The following is a 23,290-nucleotide window of genomic DNA, read 5'->3' on the forward strand; positions in this document are numbered from 1 at the left end:
TATTTCTTTTGGTATAGAATACAGAATATTTCCAAAGGAAAAATATATACTGACTCCAATTGATAAGTTCCAATATTCACTTCATTAGATAGTATCTCTTTTAATTCTCCAATATGAAAAACAAAAACCCTCAGAGAAGAACCAGTCACTGAGTGGACACTAAAATAACATATGTGCCAACTGAAAGTATGAATATATTTAGTCCACTGACTTTTTTGAGAGTATTTAGAGAACTGTATTATGTCATGAATTGTTTGTGACAGTTTGCTATAATTAGAGGTTATAAGAGCCACAGAGAAGAAAGAAAACTCATGTGTAAAGAGCTTAAAGAAGCAGTGCATTACTCAAAGGTTCCAACTGTCCTTCAGTCAGTCCACCTTGGTTCAAGTCATGACTCATTTACCAGTCATATACCCTGGGATAAGTTATTTAACCACTTCTCAATTTTATCAACCACAAAATCCAAGTCATAATCTTTATAGCACAGGATAGTGCCAAAGATAAAACTATCTGTAAATTTCCAAACCCCATGTCTGGTACATAACAAGCCCTCAACATGTCAGCTTTTATTACTGATATTGATGAGCCTCAATTTCCTAATCTGTAAAATACTAATATAATAGTAACATCTCCTCTACCTGTGGCCCACCTGTGTAGTGAAAAGCAATAATACTGATTATAATATTTTATAAACTATAAACAACAAGGCACTTCACAAATGGAAAACACTCTTTAATACTGTGATTTATCAAATACTCACTATAGATTATGAAGGCTATTTCCCAAAATACCTACAAGCCTTTTCTCATTTGTTCCTGTTTTTTTTTTTTTTTTTAATACTCTTATTAGTCTTCATTAGAATTTTGTGTACCCTTGAGACTAGTAGCAGCCACTAAATGACTACTGTGATAAACATTTGGAGGCATTAATTGACTCATCAGGAAGTCTCATTAACCTGGAGATTTCTGCATTGCTTTTGAAAGTTCTTTCTGGGCTCAAGCCAACCATCCTATTATAACACAACTGATCATTACATGAATTTAGCTGCATATCATATCAAACCTTCTTAAACAGTATTATCATCTCAAACAATGGAAGCCTGATAAACCACTACTGGGACTACAGCCTATAAAACAGGGGTTATTTCTGTTCTTGATGCCAAGGTTAAAAAGAAGTTCTGCTCCATGTGATTCAGATCAGTCAGTCAGTCAGTTCAGTCGCTCAATCGTGTCCCACTCTTTTCGACCCCATGAATTGCAGCACGCCAGGCCTCCCTGTCCATAACCAACTCCCGGAGTTCACTCAAACTCATGTCCATCAAGTTGGGGATGCCATGCAGCCATCTCATCCTCTGTTGTCCCCTTTTCCTCCTGCCCCTAATCGCCCCCAACATCAGAGTCTTTTCTTCGCATGAGGTGGCCAAAGTACTGGAGTTTTAGCTTTAGCATGATTCCTTCCAAAGAACACCCAGGGCTGATCTCCTTCAGAATGGACTGGTTGGGTCTCCTTGCAGTCCAAGGAACTCTCAAGAGTCTTCTCAGCACCACAGTTCAAAAGCATCAATTCTTCGGCGCTCAGTTTTCTTCACAGTCCAACTCTCATATCCATACGTGACCACTGGAAAAACCATAGCCTTGACTAGACAAACCTTTGTTGGCAAAGTAATGTCTCTGCTTTTCAATATGCTATCTAGGTCGGTCAAAACTTTCCTTCCAAGGAGTAAGCGTCTTTTAATTTCATGGCTGCAGTCACCATCTGAAGTGATTTTGGAGCACAAAAAAATGAAGTCTGACACTGTTTCCACTGTTTCTCCATCTATTTCCCATGAAGTGATGGGACCAGATGCCATGATCTTCATTTTCTGAATGTTCAGCTTACTCTCCACTTTCACTTTCATCAAGAGGCTTTTTAGTTCCTCTTCACTTTCTGCCATAAGGGTGGTATCATCTGCATATCTGAGGTTATTGAGATTTCTCCTGGCAATCTTGATTACAGCTTGTGCTTCTTCCAGCCCAGCGTTTCTCATGATGTACTTTGCATGTAAGTTAAATAAGCAGGGTGACAATATACAGCCTTGACGTACTCCTTTTCCTATTTGGAACCAGTCTGTTGTTCCATGTCCAGTTCTAACTGTTGCTTCCTGACCTGCATAGGTGTATTAAATCATGACTCTCAAAAAAAAAAAAACAAAAACCCACATTAAAACCCTAATAAAGAACACCCTCAAAGCAGTAATGATCCCTAATCTTACACCATACGCTATGACTTTAAACTGTAAATTCCAAAAAGCAGGAATAAGAACCTCATAGTTCTTTTCCTCTAACATCTGACAGAGTGACACATTCAATACATTCAAGTTATTGCTATTAACAAGGGTATGAGAAACTGAGGGGAGATTCTGTTTCAGGAAGAGTGACCAGGACCACTACATATCGAGTTCCTCACCTCTTCTATAATGTCTACCTTCTTTCACTGGCTTCTTTACAGATACAGTCACAGCTCTTTCATCTTAAATAAAATCTCTATCTCTTTCCATTCACAGTTAACCTTTTGAAAGAGTGGTCTACACACTATTTGCATTATCTTACTTCCCACATACTGTTGAAACCACAGCAATTCCATGGCTCTTCACCATTCTACCCTGGTTCTTGTCCCCTGAGATAAGTTCTCTTTCACTGTCTCCATGGTATCAAACAAGTTAGTTGAGGTAGAGTGAAACTTCTTAGAGGGATTTGAAAATTTTTTAAAAAATGGGCAAAATGATAAAAGGATCTTGAAAACCACTTTACAGCGTTCTGTTTTGACAGCAGGGGCAACTGGCAGATAGTGCAAACCACTTAGAAGAGTGGTGTGATGCTAATGATTTAAGAAAACAGTCTTGCATAACTGAAAGGGGGGAGGAGGTACATCTGCTTCACAGCTAGCACTCAGAACAGGTCAGGAACACAAAAGTTTTCAAAACCACACTTAGTAAGCAAAAAGGGTATTTTTGGCAGACCCTCTAAAGTACATAATCTGAGGTTTTTAAGAATACTGATATTTATAAGCATTGCTCAGAATCTTGGCAAAATTATTAATGAAAATAAGATCCTACTTGTTTTTTATAATAACAAAATCATACTATTTAAAGTATTTAACCTTATTTTGCAAAAACATATCTGTTCAAATAAACTGATATTAAGCTAAATGTGTCTGTGTGTGTATATGTACACAGGTGCTATCATGCAATAGGCACAGCATTAAACTATCGAAGACTGTCATATTTACATTTGTGCCTTACCACGTTCAAGGGAGAGGACAAGGGCCACCCAGGAAAAGACCACCCAAGAACAACACAGCTACACCACTGGGTGAGCCAGTCCTCACAGAAGTGCTCTCTCAGGACCTGAAATCAACGCTGCAAATTTCTCTCCCCTTATCTCTCAGCCTGTGATACAAATGCCAGGAACTGATAGTTTTTAACCCCAGAAAACAAACACACACTCAGGTTATCATGAATCCTTCTACTATCTTGTCCTTGCAAGTTAGCTCAAATCTAATTTGCTCTGTAAATCCTCTCCCCCTAAATTTTGTGTGAGCCTTTGTAGTACTTTTAAAGCTCAGTTAGAGGAGTAAAGGTTCTCAAAACAGAGTTTCACTTAACTAGTTCACCACCCAGCAAACTCACTGAAACTCTCCATTAAAGTGTAAACCACACTGACTGCTGCCCTTGGCTCAGTTGACACTTACAGCCACTAGACTTCAACCCACGTGTATTTCAGCAGTTCTCTTCCCACCAATCCTGCTGCATGCTTATTGTGATGGAAATTGTTGACCGCCTACCAAGCATCTACTCCTCATTCTTCCTTCTCTTTTTTAAACCGGGGTATAGTTGCTTTACAATGTTGTATTAGTTTCTGCTGTACAGAGTGAACTAAGTCAGAAAGAGAAAACAAATATATGGTAATGTATATATTGGGCTTCCTTAAGTGCCTCAGATGGTAAAGAATCTGCCTGCAATGCGGGAGACCTGGGTTCAGTTCCTGGGTTGGGAAGATCCCCTGGAGAAGGAATGGCTACCCACTCCAGTATTCCGACCTGGAGAATTCTATGGACTGTATAGTCCATGGAGTCAGAAAGAGTCAGACATGACTGAGCATCAGTTCAGCTTAGCTAATGTATATATATATACATTACATATATACATATGTATATGTATATATGGAACCTAGAAAAATGGTATAGATGAACCTATTTGCAGGACAGGAATAGAGACACAGACATAGAGAACAGACATGTAGGCATGGGGTGGGGGAAGTGGGAGTGGGATGAATTGGGAGATTGGGATTGATATCTATACACTACCACGAATAAAACAGATAGCTAGTGGGAACCTGCTGTATAGCACAGGGAGCTCAGCTAAGAGATCTATGATGACCAAGATGGGTGGGGTGGAGGTTGGGGAGGGGTACAAGAGGCTCAAGAGGGAGGGGATATATGTATACATATAGCTGATTCACGTCATTTTATAGAAGAAAATGCCACAATTTAGTCAGGTATTCACTCTTATGTCACATCAGATGTAGGCAAGATTCAGATGAAACTATTACATTTTAGAAAGAACTTGAATGTATGCAGATTCCCCTAAGTTGTCTCTCCCATTTGATAAAGTGATCATTGCAATGATCTGTCATTGGCATTATTTACACATAAGAAAGTCTTTGTAGAACTCCAATCAGCCACCTCACACTCAAAGGAAAGAATTTAACTTACTTGAATAGTTTGGCAGATAAATAAATTTGTATAAGCTTTATATTAAAACAAGATCGCTTAAGTAGACATGCATTTTTTTGTAATTATGCTACTTTAACCATCTTTCACTAATACTTTATCAGCAATATACCTGGTCATTGCTTACTCAGCATCTTCTCCCTAATATGGCACTAAACAGACAAAGAACAAATCAAACATTTCTAAATTTGCATAAAAAATACACATTGACTGGGCTAAACATATATGGATCACCTATCATCTTTGGTTTTCCCCTTTTTTATCTTCAGAACTTTGCTCAAATTTTGATTTCCACATTTCTTCATGAATCATCCTCTCCAAAGCTCTTAGCAATCTGCCTGCTGTGATTACCTCCACATTCCTTTTGTTCTTTAAAAGGTTGGTTTTTTTTTTTTTTGGTTTGTTTGTTTGTTCACTTGTTTTTCTGTTCCACTCTGCAGAGGTAGACAGCTTGTAAAATGCTGAGAATGTAATCCAGATCTTGATGCTTAGTTGGGCTTTTTCTCTTTTACATGACCCAAATTTTGGTCAGTCATCAAATGCTATTACATATCTTTGTCAGTTCAATTTTTTTAATTCAATATCCCTTCACTAGATCTAGTTCTAACATTCTGTGTCATGTTAATACGTGCTTCAAGATAAGAATCAGGAGCCCTCATTGAAATATACATTTTTACCATTTAGACTTCCTTAAAAATAATTTCAAATATCAAACTTTCAGGAAATAACTGAAAATGACAATTTGCATATAGGTTTCACTAGTGAAACAGCAGAAAGGAAACAAAATTTAAGTCTAAAATCTTTGGGGAATATCTCTGGCATCAAGATAATGTACATAAAATAGCTTCTTTCTATTAAAACACACTTACAGCTTAGCAATTAAAGAATTGAGATAGTCTGAAACCAAAGTTTTCATTGTACTGTTTTACCTACTTCTTTAAAACAAATGATTAAAATAAGTAGTGGGACAAATAGTGGCCCCCCAAAAGATATGTCCAAATTCTAACCTTTGGTACCTGTGAATGTAAATTTATTTGTTAATAGGGTCTTGGCAGATGGTAAAGAATCTACCTACAATGCAGGAGACCCCAGTTCAATTCCTGGGTCGGTAAGATCCCCTGGAGAAGGAATAGGCTATCGACTCCAGTACTTGGGCTTCCCTGGTGGCTCAACTGGTAAAGAATCTGCCCACAATGCGGGAGACCTGGGTTCCATCCCTGGGTTGGGAAGATCCCCTGGAGAAGGGAACAGCTACCCACTCCAGTATTCTGGCCTGGACAATTCCATGGACAGAGGTGCCTGCCAGGCTATAGTCCATAGCGTCACAAAGAGTCAGACATGACAGAGAAATTTCAGTGGCAGATGGTAATTAATTCAGTTAAAAATGTAAGATGAGATCACTTTGGATTTGGGGTGGGCTCTCCAGGGACAGGGAAGCCTGGTGGGTTGCCGTCTATGGGGTGGTACAGAGTCAGACATGACTGAAACAGCTTAGCAGCTACAGCCAAAGACCAGTCAGTGTCTATAGAAAAGAGAGGGAAATTTGAGACACAGAAAGACAAAGAAATTGCCAAGCAAAAACAGAGGCCAAGGCTGGAGTTATGAAGCTACAAGCCAAAGAATGCTAAGGATTGCCAGATCTCACCAGAAGCTAGGGGAAAACCATTAATTGATTTTCTCTCAGAGGTCCAGAAGGAATCAACCCAGCCAACACATTGATTTTGGACCTTTTTGGCCTCCAGAAATGTGAGAAAACACATTTCTCTTGTTTTCAGCCACCAAGTTTGTGATATTTGTTATGGGGTGTGCATGCTTAGGGGCTTCCCAGGTGGTGCTGGTAGATCAGGGTTCCATGGTGGCTTTCTTGGTAAAGATTCCACCTACAGAGCAGGAGACTTGGTCTTGATCCCTGGGTGGGGAAGATCCCCTGGAGAAGGAAATGGCAACCTACTCCAGTATTCTTGCCTGGGAGTCCCATGGGCAGAGGAGCCTGGTAGGCCACAGTCCATAGGGTTGCAAGAGTCGGACACAACTTAGCGACTTAATCACTACCACCACCAAAACTGCTCTAATAAGTGAAGTCTACTAATTTGGGCTTCCCTGTTGGCTCAGATGGTAAAGAATCCACTGCAATACAGGAAACCCTAGTTCAATCCCTAAGTCAGGAAGATTCCCTGGTAAAGGGAATGGCTACCCCCTCCAGTATTCTTGCCTAGAGAATTCCATGGACAAATGAACCTGGTGGACTACAGTCCATGGGGCCTCCAAGAGCCAGACATTACTGAGTCACTAATAGAGTTAACAGAGAGTGCATTCCTAGTCATTCAGTCCTGTCCAGCTCTTTGCGACCCTTTCGACTGTAGCCTAGTTTCCTCTGTTTCCTCCTCCCAGGATCTTCCCGACCCAGGGATGAACTCATGTCTCCTGTGTCTCCTGCATTGCAGGTGGATTCTTTACCCGCTGAGCCATTGGGAAAGCCCCATTTGTTATGGCAGTCCTAGGGAAATTAATACAACATGATTACCTATATGCATTTATATATTTTCATTTGAATTCTCTCCACTTCAAAAACAGACTTTCTGGACCATTATAGAAAAATACTGGTGTATACTTGCCTACACAGTTGAATAAAGAAGCACAGAAATAGAGGCAGAAAAAAAACAAAAAAAGTTTAGAAAAAAGCCTAGGCTAAAATAACTGTTATGAAGAATCAATATGGTATAGTAAAGACCATACATTCTATAGTTAAAATGGTAAGTTCTAGTCTTAAGTCTATCATTTTTGTGTTTATATAAACTTGGGCAAGATATTTAACCTCTGAGACATAATGACCTGCCTCATCTATATAACAAAAGATAACAGTATTTTTTCTTATGTGGCAATGAGAAAAATACAATAATTTATGTTGAGACTTGTGCACATTTCCAAGTATACAGTAAACTTTGAATAAATATTGTCTTATTAACTGGACAAATGTTCATAATGGATTATTTCAAAATCAATCCTTTAGAGCAGATATAAATTCTCATGAGACTCCCTCTGAAGCTAGCCTGTCCACCTACAGTGACAGATGCTCTAATTTTGAAGACCTTCAACCATGAAACTGATATTAATTTAAGAAAGATAATATTAAGAAATCTCCCAATTTAAAACAAGAGTTATCTTTTTTTAACTAGGATCACCATTTATTGCACAAATACAAAAAATAAAGTTTCTCACCCTATGTTATACTTAGTTGTGGTCCACCATTTCCTAAATGGCCACCTTCTAAAGGCAACCCATGCCCTCTTCTGGCTTCTATGACCTTGTTATTCTAATACAAAACATAATTATACAAATCTCTGTCCAGTTCTTTTTAGGTTAATCAATGTTAAGTGACGCTTGCACAAAATCCTTCTATAATTAATACTCAACATGTGAATAGTATTTCAGAATACAATCCACACTGGAACACTAGAGCATTCATTCCATGACAAAATCCTAATCCTATAAATAGAGTATTTATTTCTTTATGTATTTTCTTTGTTTAGGATACTGAAACTCAGTGAAGCCTGGTGAATTGCCTAAGTCATAGGGTTATACTAGTCTAAGATATAATGTCTTCTTTTTTAACATTTTATTAAAAGAAAAAATAAAACATATATAAAGTAACATAATAAAATAATAAACTATCATATTCCCATCATCTAGAAATGTCTATTTAAAAGATTTTCTTTCAATTTCTCAAAATCTTCCTGATGAGACAACGAGCACACATCTTCAGCTGTAATGCATAATTTAAAATGTGTATCATGTATGTATTAAGACAAAAGGAGGAATAGTGACAACCAGAAAATATATTCCAGAATGAAAATTTTCCACCCTAGGCATTGTGTCTTGAAATCCATAAAGAGAATATCCCTAGATATTAACATTCAGGTGACTATAAAAGTATTCACCAAAAACTTACCACCAAAGCATGATCAAGGCAAGAAGTTTCTAAAAATTCATCAGCAAAGGCAAAACCTAAATATGTATAAGCCTAGTGATTAAATCTCCCATAAAGACACTGAATCAAAAATATTCTTTTCAATTGACAATCAAAGTAAGTACTCTTAACTATGTATACTGGTATCATGGAAGATAAGGCCTTTAAACAAGAAAACTGGGTACGTCTTTCCCTCCTATTTGGAGCAATGAGCATTTCCCATTAAGGTAAACAATATGTGAAATATTTCCAAGAAATAACCATCATTTTCACCTCCTGAGATGTTGGAGATGCAATTTTATTCACTAGTATAATCATTGTGATGAGCACTGCATCCAATTGACATGTCAATGAAAAAGAAAACAAATTTAGCTACAAATGAAAGAATACATCCTAAGAAACGAAAGTGGCATGAGTTAGTAAAGATTCAGAACTTTAACACAGAGTGGAGAGACAGCCAGAGTGGCAGAAAAATGGAAATCCGTTTTAGAGAAGAAACTACAACAACCCTTCCAAGAATAGCCTGGCACAATTACTGAACAGATGGGGGTGTGATAATTATAAACATATTTTCACCTCTCTTCTGCACAGCTATTAAGAACCACTTAAATTTCAGAAGCCCTTTCTCAGATGCAACACAGGAGACCTCATAAAAGACTGGTTTCGTGTATTACTGAAATAATGACTAAACAGACACCAAAAATTTTTCTTAAAATGAGTATATGTTTAAGATTGTGGTTAATAATTAAATAATTATTTATCTTTACCTATAAGGGGGAAGGGACGCTCTTAGTGAGTTGTTCAAGATAATGTATACCTTATCAAAGATGTATCTGGGAGCCTGGAGAGATCTTTAAGTGTAATGGGAAAGTAGCATCTTTGAACATCCTACTCTTTAAGTTAAGGGAGGTCAATAAAGAAGTTTCCAGAAAAAAAAAATCAATAATTAGTCTGTCTTCCCATTAATGTCTGCAAAGAATTAAGTAGGCTTTCATTACTGCAATACATTTACAAATACTAGTTTTACAAATAAAAATATGAGAAATAGGGTTTTGAAATAAGCAGTGTTTAGGTAACATTTGGTCACTAATTCACCCAAGAACTTAAAGCTGAAATGAATCTCTAGATCTTATTCTTCTCAGATACAGGTAGTAAATTTCTCTGACTCTTATTTCAAGCTGGGGTCATAGGCACAGGGCTCTGAATTGCAAACAGAAATGCACTCTAGTAAATTTAAGTAAAAAGAAATTTATGGAAGGCGATTATAGACTCACAGAAACTCCACGATGGCCAAAGAACTAAGCTATGCAGTCAGAAACAGTACAGAAATAAGAGCATCAAACCGGCCCAAGAGCATCAAACTCACAGTGCTGCGTGCTCAGCACTGCCGCCATCACCAGGCATTCTCACTAAAGTCCTTTTTGCTAACAGGATCTGTGCACCAGATACTATACTAGAAACTCTGTATGGCAGGCCCTGTGGATGAAATGTATCAGCCACTATCAATGCCAGAATGAATTCCATGGTGCCTGTTTCTTGTCATTAACTTCTGATTGGAAGATTTACCTCTGAACCTCTGATCAACAGGGCCTGGGTCATACAAGTCTTTGATACACAAGACGCTGAGGAAGCAAGATTCTAGTTTCTATTCTGGGAAATGACTCCTAAGGAAGGATTTTCCCAAAGATGTGAAAAGTGGCAAAGACGTTGGAAGAAGTATCAAAGATGTCAAAGGTATCAAAGACGTGAGACCATCATTGTGAATTTCTGTGGAGTATCTGCAAGCTAGCATTTGAGAAACAGTCTATACCACTGACTGTGACTCCATAATCTGGACCTGTCAAGCTCTGTCTCATCTCCTCCTATTCTCTTCCCACCAGCCACACTGGACTCAGTGGTCCTCCAACAAGAAGGGCTCTTCTGGAGTTAGGATTTCTCCCCTGAGTGTTTTGCTGCCCAGAAATCTGAGCCTCCAAATGTATTCATGGCTGACGTCTGCTTCATTTACAGGTCTCCCTTTAAATGTCAATTCCTAAAGGAGACAGCCTGACCACCACATCCATGGATATCTTCACCCGTATCTACTCCATCCATTCTTGTCACCATGTTGTATTTGCCTTCTGGTACTAATCACTGATTTTGTTTTACTTGTTTATTTTCAGCCTCAATTGCCATAATCACCATAATATAAGCTCTGTAGTTCTATGGGTGTTGTCTGTCCTTTTCTGTTCTTTTTAATCTTCAGAACCTAAAACAGTGTCCAGTATCCGTTAGTCTTTTAAATATTGGTTGCATAATAAATGGACCCCTGCTATAGTAAAATAGGTCCATCTAATAAATGAGGAGACTGAGGAACAGCTTCTACTTCTTTTGTCTATGGTCACACAACAAATTAATAATCAAAGTGCAAGTCCTGGATTCCAAACCATGCAATTTCTGGGAAGATAAATGGCTGGATGTCATCACCGACTCGATGGACATGAGTTTGAGTAAACTCCGGGAGTTGGTGATGGACAGGGAGGCCTGGCGTGCTGCAATTCATGGGGTCACAGAGTCGGACACGACTGAGCAACTGAACTGAACTGAAAGACACAAGGAGCTTCTGCTGCTTCCTAAAGAAATGGAGGAGGCAGAGAAGAGCAGAAAGAACACTGATTAGGAAAAAAGCATGTGTTCTACAATCATACACCTCTGAGTTCAAATCTATGTCCCCAAACCTAACATAAGCCTTAAAGGGTTTTCAGAGAGTTAAATGTGACTATATTGTACATTGTACACATAAATCGTTTCCAATACCTGACATGTACAGGAGATTAACTGGAGGCAAGTGCTAACCTCGAGTACATACACTAAAATTGGAATAATATAGAGAAGATTATCATGGTACCTATGCAAGGATAACACACAAACTCATGAAGCATTCCCCATTTTTCTACCATATATAGAATAGATAAACAACAAGGATATACTGTATAGCACAGGGATCTATATTCAGTATCCTCTTCAGATCAATCGCTCAGTCGTGTCTGACTCTTTGCAACCCCATGTCCATCACCAACTTCCGGAGTTTACTCAAACTCATGTCCATGATGCCATCTAACCATCTCATCCTCTTTCATCCCCTTATCCTCCTGCCTTCAATCCTGCCCCAAATCACAGTTTTTTTCCACTGACTCAGTTCTTCGCATCAGGTGTTTGGATGCGAAGTATTGGAGTTTCAGCTTCAGCATCATTCCTTCCAATGAATATTCAGGACAGATTTCCTTTAGGATTGACTGCTTTGATTTCCTGTGGTCCAAGGGACTCTCAAGAGACTTCTCCAACACCACAGTTCAAAAGCATCAATTCTTCAGAGTTCAGCTTTCCTTATAGTCCAAATCTCACATCCATACATGACTACTGGAAAAACTATAGCTTTGACTAGACGGACCTTTGTGGGCAAAGTAACATCTCTGCTTTTTAATATGCTGTCTAGGTTGGTCATAACTTTTCTTCCAAGGAGTAAGCATCTTTGAAGTTCATGGCAGCAGTCACCAACTGCAGTGATTTTGGAGCTCAAAAAAAAAAAGTCTGTCACTGTTCCCATTGTTTCCCAATCTATTTGCCATGAAGTGATGGCCATGATCTCAGTTTTCTGAATGTTGAGTTTTAAGCCAACTTTTTCACTCTCCTCTTTCACTTTCATCAAGAGACTCTTGAGTTCATCTTTGTTTTCTGCCATAAGGGTAGTGTCATCTGCATAACTGACACTATTGATATTTCTCCTGGCAACCTTGATTCCAGCTTGTGCTTCATCCAGCCTGGCATTTCTCATGATGTACTATGCAAATAAGTTAAATAAGCAGGGTGACAATATACAGCCTTGACATACTCCTTTCCCGACTTGGAATCAGTCTATTGTTCCATGTCCAGTTCTAACTGTTGCTTCTTAACATGCATACTGATTTCTTGGGAGGCAGGCCAGGTGGTCTGATATTCCCATCTCTTGAAGAATTTTCCACAGTTTGTTGTGATCCACACAGTCAAAGGTGTAGTCAATAAAACAGAAAGAGATATTTTTCTGGAACTCTCTTGCTTTTTCTATGATCCAACAGATGTTGGCAATTTGATCTCTGGTCACTCTGCGTATTCTAAATCCAACTTGAACATCTGGAAGTTCACGGTCATGTACCGTTGAAGCCTGGCTTGGAGAATTTTAAGCTAATTTGGTAGCATGTGTGATGAGTGCAATTTTGTGATAGTTCTAACATTCTTTGGCATTGCCTTTCTTTGGGACTACAATAAAAACTGACCTTTTCCATTCCTGTGGCCACTGTTGAGTTTCCCAAATTTGCTGGCAGATTGAGAGCAGCACTTTCACAGCATCATCTTTCAGGATTTGAAATAGCTCAACTGGAATTCTGTCACCTCCACTAGCTTTGTTCATAGTGATGTTTCCTAAGGCCCACTTGACTTCACATTCCAGGATGTCTGGCTCTAGGTGAGTGATCACACCATCATGATTATTTGGGTCGTAAAGATTGTTTTTGTATAGTTCTTCCAAGTATTCTTGCCACCTCTTCTTAATATCTTCTGCTTCTGTTAGGTCCATACCATTTCTGTCCTTTATTTTGCCCATCTTTGCATGAAATGTTCCCTTGATATCTCTAATTTTCTTGAAGAGATCTCTAGTCTGTCCCATTCTATTCTTTCCTCTATTTCTTGGCATTGATCACTGAGGAAGGCTTTCCTATCTGTCTTTCCTATGCTTTGAAACTCTACAATCAAATGAGTATATCTTTCCTTTTCTCCTTTGCCTTTCACCTCTCCTTTTTACTCAGCTATGTAAGCCCTCCTCAGACAACCATTTTACCTTTTTACATTTCTTTTTCTTGGGGATGGTCTTGCTCACTGCTGCCTGTACAATGTCACAAACCTGTGTCCATAGTTCTTCAGGCACTCTGTCTATCAGATCTAATCCCTTAAATCTATTTGTCACTTCCACCGTATAATCGTAAGGGATTTGATATAGGTCATACATGAATGGTCTAAGGGTTTACTCTACTTACTTCAGTTGAAGTCTGAATTTGGCAAACAGGAGTTCATAATCTGAGCCATAGTCAGCTCCCAGTCTTGTTTTTTCTGACTGTATAGAGTTTCTCCATCTTTGGCTGCAAAGAATATAATCAATCTGATTTCAGTATTGACCTTCTGCTGAAATCCATGTGTAGAGTTGTTGGAAGAGGGTGTTTGCCATGACCATTGCATTCTCCTGGCAAAACTCTGTTAGCCTTTGCCCTGCTTCATTTTGTACTCCAAGGCCAAATTTCCCTGTTACTCCAGGTATCTCTTAACTTCCTACTTTTGCATTCCAGTCCCTTATAATGAAAAGGACATCTTTTTTGGGTGTTAGTTCTAGAAGTTCTTGTAGGTCTTCATAGAACAGTTCAACTTCAGCTTCTTCAGCATTACTGGTCAGGGCATAGACTTGGATTACTGTGATACTGAATGGTTTGCCTTGGAAACAAACAGAGATCATTCTATTGTTTTTGAGATTGCATCCAAGTACTGCATTTCAGACTCTTGTTGACTACGAAGGCTACTCCATTTATTCTAAGGGATCCTTTCCCACAGTAGTAAATACAATGGTCATCTGATTTAAATTCACCATTCCAGTCCATTTTAGTTCACTGATTCCTAAAATGTCAATGTTCACTCTTGCCATCTCCTGTTTGACCACTTCCAATTTACCTTGATTCATGGACCTAACTTTCCAGGTTCTCATACAATATTCTCCTTTATAGCATCAGACTTTACTTCTACCACCATTTACATCCACAACTGGGTGTTGTTTTTGCTTTGGCTGTCTCTTCATTCTTTCTGGAGTTATTTCTCTACTGTTCTCCAGAAGCATATTGGGCACCTACCGACCTGGGGAGTTCATCTTTTAGTGTCCTATCTTTTTGCCTTTTCATACTGTTCATGGGGTTCTCAAGGCAAGAATACTGAAGCAGTTTGCCATTCCCTTCTCCAGTGGACCACCTTTTGTCAGAACTCTCCACCATGACCCATCCATCTTGGGTGGCCCTACATGGCATGGCTCATAGTTTCATTGAGTTAGACAAGGTTATGGTTCATGTGATCAGTTTGATTAGTTTTCCATGACTGTGATTTTCATTCTGTCTGCCCTCTGATGGATAAGGATAAGAAGCTTATGGAAGCTTCCTGATGGGAGAGACTGACTGAGGGGGAAACTGGGTCTTGTTCTGATGGGCAAGACTGGTTTCTTTCCCTTTTGTTTGATCTGAGGCCAAACTATGGTGGAGGTAATGAAGGTAACAGTGACCTCCTTCAAAAGGTTCCAGTGCCCTTAACCCTGCAGCAGGCCACCACCAACCCACATCTCCATCAGAGACTCCTGGCAACTCAAGGGCAAGTCTGGGTCAGTCTCTTGTGGGGTCATTGTTCCTTTCTCCTGGATCCAGGAGCAGACTAGCTTTTGTCTGTGCCCTCCAAGAGTCTGTTTCCCCAGTTCTATGTAAGTTCTGGCAGCTCTATGGTGGGGTTAATGATGACCTCCTCTAAGAGGGCTTATGTGATACCCAGGGCTGCTGCACGCAGAGCCCCTGCCCCTGTGGCAGGCCCCTGCTGACCCGTACCTCCGCAGGAGACACTCAAACACTCAAAGGCAGGTCTCAGGGAACACATAGTACAGAGAGCTATATTCAGTATCTTATAATAAACCATAATGAAAAATAAAATTATATATATATATATATATACACACACACATACAACTGATTCACTTTGCTGTATACCAGAAACTAACACAACATTGTAAATCAACTATATACTTTAATAAAAATTTTTAAAAATTAGAGGTCATAAAAATGATTGCTACTTTATGAGTAAAGATCAATGTCTGAGTTTATATTCACCTAACAATATGCTAAGAGAGACATCACATCCTTAACATAATCTACATCAGAGCCTTTGTATATTAAATGAAAATGTTCATTCTTTTCCTCACCTAAAATGTATTGGGAATCTGCTATATGCCAGCCATGTGTTATATACAGGTTGAAGTCTCTAAATTTCTCCCCAACTATCAATGTAAAGACCTTGTAATCCATTATTGCCATCTCCAAGACCATCTTGACACTGTCAGCTATGGGAAAAGATAGGCTATTGCTTTCATTTTTCATTTTATTTCTAAGAATTTCTTGAGTCAAGAACTCTGAGAAGTTCTGGAGACACAGAAGCCATTGGAAAACCCCTGCCTTCAAGGTACTTACTGTTTCATGAGATAAATAGACAAAAAGAAAATTGACAGTAATGTGACATATACAGGATGTTATAGGAACCCAGAAGAATGGTACCCAACCTAGAGTGTAAATTCGAAGAAGCAGTTCTGGGCAGAATGCCAGTTGAAGGAAGAGGAGGATTTAGCAATGGGTAGAATAAGGAGTCAAAAATGGGAAGGAAATCCAAAAAAATGAGGGGATGTATGTATACATATGGCTGATTCCCTTTGCTGTACAGCAGAAAATAACATAACATTGTAAAGCAACCATATGCCAATCAAAATTAAATAAAAAGAAGAAGAAGAGGTCAGCCTGCCAGCAGAGAAAATAAGCGGCTTCAAAGGCCCTGAGAAGTTAAGCACAGCACCTCAAAGAAACCCACAAATGCCAGAGAGTAGGGTCACAAGAATTTCCAAAAGAGAGAACTTCCAAAAAATTCTGTCCCCAATCCTCTTCAGGAGCCCTAATTTAGCTACAAATGATTAGTTGTCCTTAATTACTTTGCTTTCCTCAAAAAAGAGAAAGAAAGTCTTCCTTTAATTATTAGATTATCTCTAGTCTGGCACTAATCTTCAGTTTGGGGTTTGGCATTATCTTTTTTAAAATATATACCGGTGTTTTCAACATTATATTTTCATCAAAACCCAATTTTATGTTTCTTTCTAAAACTCCTTTCATATTAGAGAATTTTCTTGAAGGAATTGTCCTTTGTGTCTTTCTCTGTGCCCAGAATGTCTTCAAGTCACCTTTCTTGGGTAATTTTCCTTCTTCTTTTATTTATTTATTGAAGGATAATTGCTTTACAGAATTTTGTTGTTTTTTGTCAAACCTCAACATGAATCAGCCATAGGTATACATATATCCCCTCCCTTCTGAACTTCCCTCCCATCTCCCTCCCCATTCCACCCCTCTAGGTTGATACAGAGCCCCTGTTTGAGTTTCCCGAGCCATACAGCAAACTCCCACTGGCTATCTATTTTACATATGGTAATGTAAGTTTCCATGTTACTCTTTCCATACAACTCACCCTCTCCTCACCTCTCCCCATTTCCATAAGTCTGTTCTCTATGTCTGTTTCTCTACTGCTGCCCTGTAAATAAGTTCTTCACTACCATTCTTCTAGATTCCATATATATGTGTTAAAATACAATATTTATCTTTGGGTTCTAGGTTTTCATCCACCTCATTAGAACTGACTCAAATGTGTTCCCTTTTGTGGCTGAGTATCACTGACTCGATGGACGTGAGTCTGAGTGAACTCCGGGAGTTGGTGATGGACAGGGAGGCCTGGGGTGCTGCGATTCATGGGGTCGCAAAGAGTCAGACACGACTGAGTGACTGAACTGAACTGAACTGAATATTCCATTGTGTATATGTACCACAACTTCTTTATCCATTCATCTGTCGATGGACACCTAGGTTGCTTCCATGTTCTAGTTATTGTAAATAGTGCTGGAATGAACAATGGGATACATGTGTCTTTTTCAATTTTTATTTCCTCAGGGTATATGCCTAGGAGTGAGATTGCTGGGTCATATGGTAGTTTTATTCCTAGTTTTTTAAGGAATCTCCATACCGTCTTCCATAGTGGCTGTATCAATTTATATTCCCACCAACAGTGCAAGAGTGTTCCCTTTTCTCTACACCCTCCCCAGCATTTATTGTTTGTAGACTTTTTGATGATGGCCATTCTGACTGGTGTGAGGTGATATCTCATTGTAGTTTTGATTTGCATTTCTCTAATAATAAGCAATGTTGAGCATCTTTTCATGTGTTTGTAAGCCATCTCTATGTCTTCTTTGGATAAATTGTTTATGTCTTTTCCCCACTTTTTGATTGGGATGTTTGTTTTTCTGGCACTGAGTTGTATGAGCTGCTTGTATATTTTGGAAGTTAATCCTTTGTCAGTTTCATTTGCTATTATTCTCTCCCATTCTGAGGGTTGTGTTTTCACCTTGCTGTTTACTTTTGTTTTTATTTCCATTACTCTAGGAGATGGGTAATAGAGGATCTTGTTTGAGTTTATGTCATCAAGTGTTCTGAAGGATCTTGTTTGAGTTTATGTCATCAAGTGTTCTGCCTATGTTTTCCTCTAAGAGTTTTATAGTTTCTGTTCTTACATTTAGGTCTTTAATCCATTTCGAGTTTATCTTTGCATATGGTGTTAGTCTTCTAATTTCATTCTTTTACATGTAGCTGTCCAGTTTTCCCAGCACCATTTATTGAAGAGGCTGTCTTTGCGCCATTGTGTATTCTTGCCTCCTTTGTCAAAAATAAGGTACCCATAGGTACATGGGTTTATTTCTGGGCTTTCTATCTTGTTCTATTGGTCTATATTTCTGTTTTTGTTCACTTTCATGCACTGGAGAAGGAAATGGCAACCCACTCCAGGGTTCTTGCCTGGAGAATCCCAGGGATGGGGGAGCCTGATGGGCTGCCGTCTATGGGGTCACACAGAGTCAGACATGACTGAAGTGACTCAGCAGCAGCAGCAGCAGCATACTGTCTTGATTACTGAAGCTTTGTAGTATAATCAGAAGTCAAGAAGGTTGATTCCTCCAGCTCCATTCTTCTTTCTCAAGGCTACTTTGGCTATTCAGGGTCTTTTGTGTTTCCATACGAATTGTGGAATTTTTTGTTCAAGTTCTGTGAAAAATGCCATTGGTAATTTGATAGAGATCACATTAAATCTGTAGATTGAGTTTGGTAGTATAGTCATTTAAACAATATTGACTCTTCCTACCCAGGAACATGGAATATCTCTTCATCTGTTTATGTCATCTTTGATTTCTTTCATTAGTGTCTTATAATTTTCTGTGTACAGTTCTTTTGACTCCTTAGGTAAGTTTATTCCTATGTAAATTCTTTTTGTTGCAATGGTGAATGGGATTGATTCCTTAATTTTTTTCTGATTTTCATAGAAAAATATAGAAATGCAAGTGATTTCTGTGTATTGATCTTGTAGCCTGCAACTTTGTTAAATTCACTGATTAGCTCTAGAATTTTCTGATACTATCTTTAGGGTTTTCTGAATAGAGGATCATGTCATCTGCAAACAATGAGAGCTTTACTTCTTCTTTTCCAATCTGGATTCCTTTTATTTCTTTTTCTTCTGATTGCTGTAGCTAGGACTTCCAAAACTATGTTGAATAATAGTGGGAAAAGTGTACACCCTTGTCTTGTTCCTGAACTTAGGGGGAATGTTTTCATTTTTCCAACACTGAGAATAATGTTTGCTGTAGGTTCATCATATATGGCCTTTACTATGTTGAGGTAGGTTCCTTCTATGCCCATTTTTTGAAGAATTTTAATCCTAAATGGATGCTGAATTTTGTCAAAGGCTTTTTCTGCATCTATTGAGATGATCATATGGTTTTTATCTTTCAGTTTTATCTTTCAATATGGTGTATCACATTGATTGATTTGCATATTTTGAAGAATCCTTGCATTCCTGGAATAAACCCAACTTGATCATAGTGTATTAGCTTTTTGATGTGTTGCTGAATTCTGTTTCCTAAACTTTTGTTGAGGATTTTTGCATCTATGTTCATCAGTGATATTGGCCTCTAGTTTTCTTTTTTTGTGTTGTCTTTGTCTGGTTTTGGTATCAGGGTAATGGTGGCCTCATAGAATGAGTTTGGAAATGTTCCTTCCTCTGCAATTTTTTGAAAAAGTTTTAGAAGGATAGGCATTAGCTTTTCTCTAAATGTTTGATAGAATTCTGCTGTGAAGTCATCTGGTCCTGGGTTTTTGTTTTTGGGGGGAGATTTTTGACTACAGCTTCAATTTCAGTGCTTGTAATTGTGTTGTTCATAATTTTTACTTCTTCCTGGTTAATAATCTGTCCATTTCTTCCAGGTTATCCATTTTATTGCCATATAGTTGTTCATAACAGTCTGTTATAATCCTTTGTATTTCTGCATTGTCTGTTGTAACCTCTCCTTTTTCATTTCCAATTTTGTTGATTTGATTCTTCTCTCTCTTTTTCCTGATGGGTCTGGCTAAATGCTTGTCAATTTTATTTTCTCAAAGAACCAGCTTTTAGTTTTATTAATCTTTACTATTGTTTCTTTCATTTCTTTTTCATTTATTTCTCTCAGATCTTTATTATTTCTTGCCTTCTACTAATTTGGGGAGTTTTTGCTGTTGTTCTTCTTTTTCCAGTTGTTTTAGGTGTAAAGTTAGGTTGTCTATTCAATGTTTTTCTTGTTTATTGAGGTAGGGCTGTGTTGCTATAAACTTCCCTTTTAGAACTGCTTTTGCTGCATCCCATAGGTTTTGAGTTGTTTTCATTGTCATTTGTTTCTAGAAATGTTTTTATTTCCCTTTTGATTTCTTCAGTAACTTGGTTATTTAAGAAATGTGTTATTTAATCTCCATGTGTTTGTGTTCCTTACAATTTTATTCTTGTAATCAATATCTAGTCTCATAGCATTGTGGCCAGAGAAGATGCTTGATATTTCAATTTTCTTAAATTAACTGAGGTTTGATTTGTGACCCAAGATGTTGTCTATCCTCAAGAATGTTCCATGTGCATTTAAGAAGAAGGTGTATTCTTCGGCAATTGGATGGGATGGCCTGAAGATGTCAATGAGATCCATCTCATCTAATGTATCATTTAAGACTTGTGTTTCCTTATTAATTTTCTGTTTCAATGATCTGTCCATTGGTGTGAGTGGGGAGTTAAAGTCGCCTACTATTATTGTGTTACTGTCAATTTCTCCTTTTATGCCTGCTAGTGTTTGTCTTACGTATTGAGGTGTTCCAATGTTGGGTGCATAGATATTTACAATTGTTATGTCTTCCTCTTGGATTAATCCCTTGATCATTATGTAGTGTCCTTCCTTATCTCTTGTAATCTTCTTTAAGGTCTATTTTGTCTGTATGAGGATAGCTACTCCAGCATTTTTTTTGCTTCCCATTTGCATGGAATACATTTTCCCATACTCTCACTTTCAGTCTATGTGTGCCTTTAGGTCTGAAGTGGGTTTCTTATAGACAGCATATATATGGGTCTTGTTTTTGTATTAATTCAGCCTGCCTGTCTTTTGGTTGGAGCATTTAATCCATTTACATTTAATGTAATTATTGATACATATCTTCCTATTGCCATTTTCTTAATTGTTTGGGGTTGATTTTGTAGATCTTTTTTCTTCTCTTGTATTTCTGGACTACATAAGTCCCTTTAACATTTGTTGTAAAGCTGGTTTGCTGCTAAGTCACTTCAGTCGTGTCCAACTCTGTGCAACCCCATAGACGGCAGCCCACCAGGCTCCCCCATCCCTGGGATTCTCCAAGGCAAGAACACTGGAGTGGGTTGCCATTTCCTTCTCCAATGCATGCAAGTGGAAAATGAAAGTGAAGTCACTCAGTTGTTTGGTGGTACTGAATTCTCTTAACTTTCGCTTGTCTGAATAGCTTATTTCTCCATCAATTTTGAACGAGATCCTTGTCGGTACAGTAATGTTGGTTGTTGATTTTTCCCTTTCAGTACTTTAAATATATCCTGCCATTCCCTTCTGGCCTGAAGAGTTTCTGCTGAAAGATCAGCTGTTAAACATATGGGGTTTTCACTGTATGTTACTTGTTGCTTCTCCCTTGTTGCTTTTAATATTCTTTCTTTGTGTTTAGTCTCAGTTAGTGTGATTAGTATGTGTCTTGGTGTGTTTCTTCTTGGGTTTATCCTGTATGGGACTCTTTGTGCCTCTTGGACTTGATTGACTATTTCCTTTTCCGTGTTGAAGAAATTTTCAACTATAGTCTCTTCAAAAATTTTCTCATACCCTTTCTTTTTCTCTTCTTCTTCTGGGACCCATATATTCAAATGCTGGTGCATTTGATATTGTCCTAGAGGTCTCTGAGACTGTCCTCAATTCTTTTCATTCTTTTTACTTTATTCTGCTTTTCAGAAGTTATTTCCATTTTATCTTCCAGCTCATTGATTCATTCTTCTGCTTCAGATATTCTGCTATTGATTCCTTCTAGAGTATTTTTAATTTCAACAATTGTGTTCTTTGTTTCTAAAATGTCCTCTGATGAAGGCTGAGTGAGGTGGTAACCCTATCTGCTGTTGATTGGGTTTGTATTTTAGCTTTGTTTTTGTTTAGATGAGGCATCCTGCACAGGGTGCTAGGGTGGTTGGGTGATGCCTCTTGCATTCAAGAGGTTTCCTTTGTGTGAGTTTTCACTATTTGATACTCCCTAGGGTTAGTTCTCTGGTAGTCTAGGGTTTTAGAGTCAATGCTCCCACTCCGAAGGATCAGGACTTGATCTCACAGAGGATGTTTTCTCACTCTTGCAACAAGATTATCAGAGTCAGCTGTGGCTCTCCTCTGTATCATCTTCATTCTGCAACCCAGATAAATGAAGCCACACCCTTGGGACCCTGGCTGAAAAGGTGCTTATGAGTTGGCTGGTGCTCTGGCTGAGCCAGAGGAGGAGGCCTGGGGTCCAGTGCCCCAGAGCAGGCTATATGAAAGCAAAGGAAGCTGGCAGCCTTCCTTCCATGGAACTCGCCCTCAGAAATGTGGCAACAGCAGGGATGCTCACTGACCCAGAGGCAGAGGGCATGGTGGGGCACATGACACAGTGGTGAGAGGCCTTGTGCTCCAGCTGTCAAAGCCATAGCCCCCCCAAAAATGCTAACCCAATGCTGAAGGGGAGAAACCTCCTCACCCATACCTCACGAGATAAGCCAGGATATGTTCTCTTTAATTTCTCCACAGAGCAGTTCTCATTTCCTTCCATAAAGTGACAGCACTTTCTACATTACTTCCATTATAACTCTTAGCAAATTGCCTTTTAATAAGCTTCTCTCTTGTTGGACAGAGCCACTGGAGGGAAGGTTTTGATCTTTGTATCCAAAACATGATTTTCTTTTTTCCTAATAAACACTTTTAATTTTAGAAGAATGTTAGATTTATAGGAAAGTTTCAAGAACGATACAAATAGGAAGTTCCCTAGGGATTTTTTAAAAATTCAGGTTCTGATACATCAGGTTGGGAAAGTCCTGATAGTCTGGGTTTCTAACAAGTTTCTAACTCAAGCATATGTGGCTGATGCAGGATCAGGATTTGATAAGGGCCACTCCTACTTATGATCAGTCACTTAGTCATGTCCAATTCCTTGTGACCCCATGGACTGTAGCCCACCTGGCTCCTCTGTCCATGGGATTCTCCAGGCAAGAATCCTAGAGTGGGTTATCATTTCCTCCTCTAGGGGAATCTTCCCGACCCAGGGATCTAGCTCATGTCTGTAGCATATCCTGAAT

At 38.6% G+C, this 23,290-nt stretch overlaps 1 protein-coding gene and 1 non-coding gene across 7 annotated transcripts in view; one reads left to right on the forward strand and one right to left on the reverse strand.

Moving 5' to 3' along the window:
- Positions 1-23,290, reverse strand: part of GULP1 (GULP PTB domain containing engulfment adaptor 1) — a 336,734-nt gene that overhangs the window by 255,722 nt on the left and 57,722 nt on the right. The window lies entirely within an intron of this gene.
- Positions 11,565-11,669, forward strand: LOC113881421. The gene has a single exon (XR_003508037.1). It is a non-coding gene; the product is annotated as a U6 spliceosomal RNA (small nuclear RNA).

Source organism: Bos indicus x Bos taurus, chromosome 2 (genome assembly GCF_003369695.1).
Source record: "Bos indicus x Bos taurus breed Angus x Brahman F1 hybrid chromosome 2, Bos_hybrid_MaternalHap_v2.0, whole genome shotgun sequence".
NCBI lineage: Eukaryota > Metazoa > Chordata > Mammalia > Artiodactyla > Bovidae > Bos > Bos indicus x Bos taurus.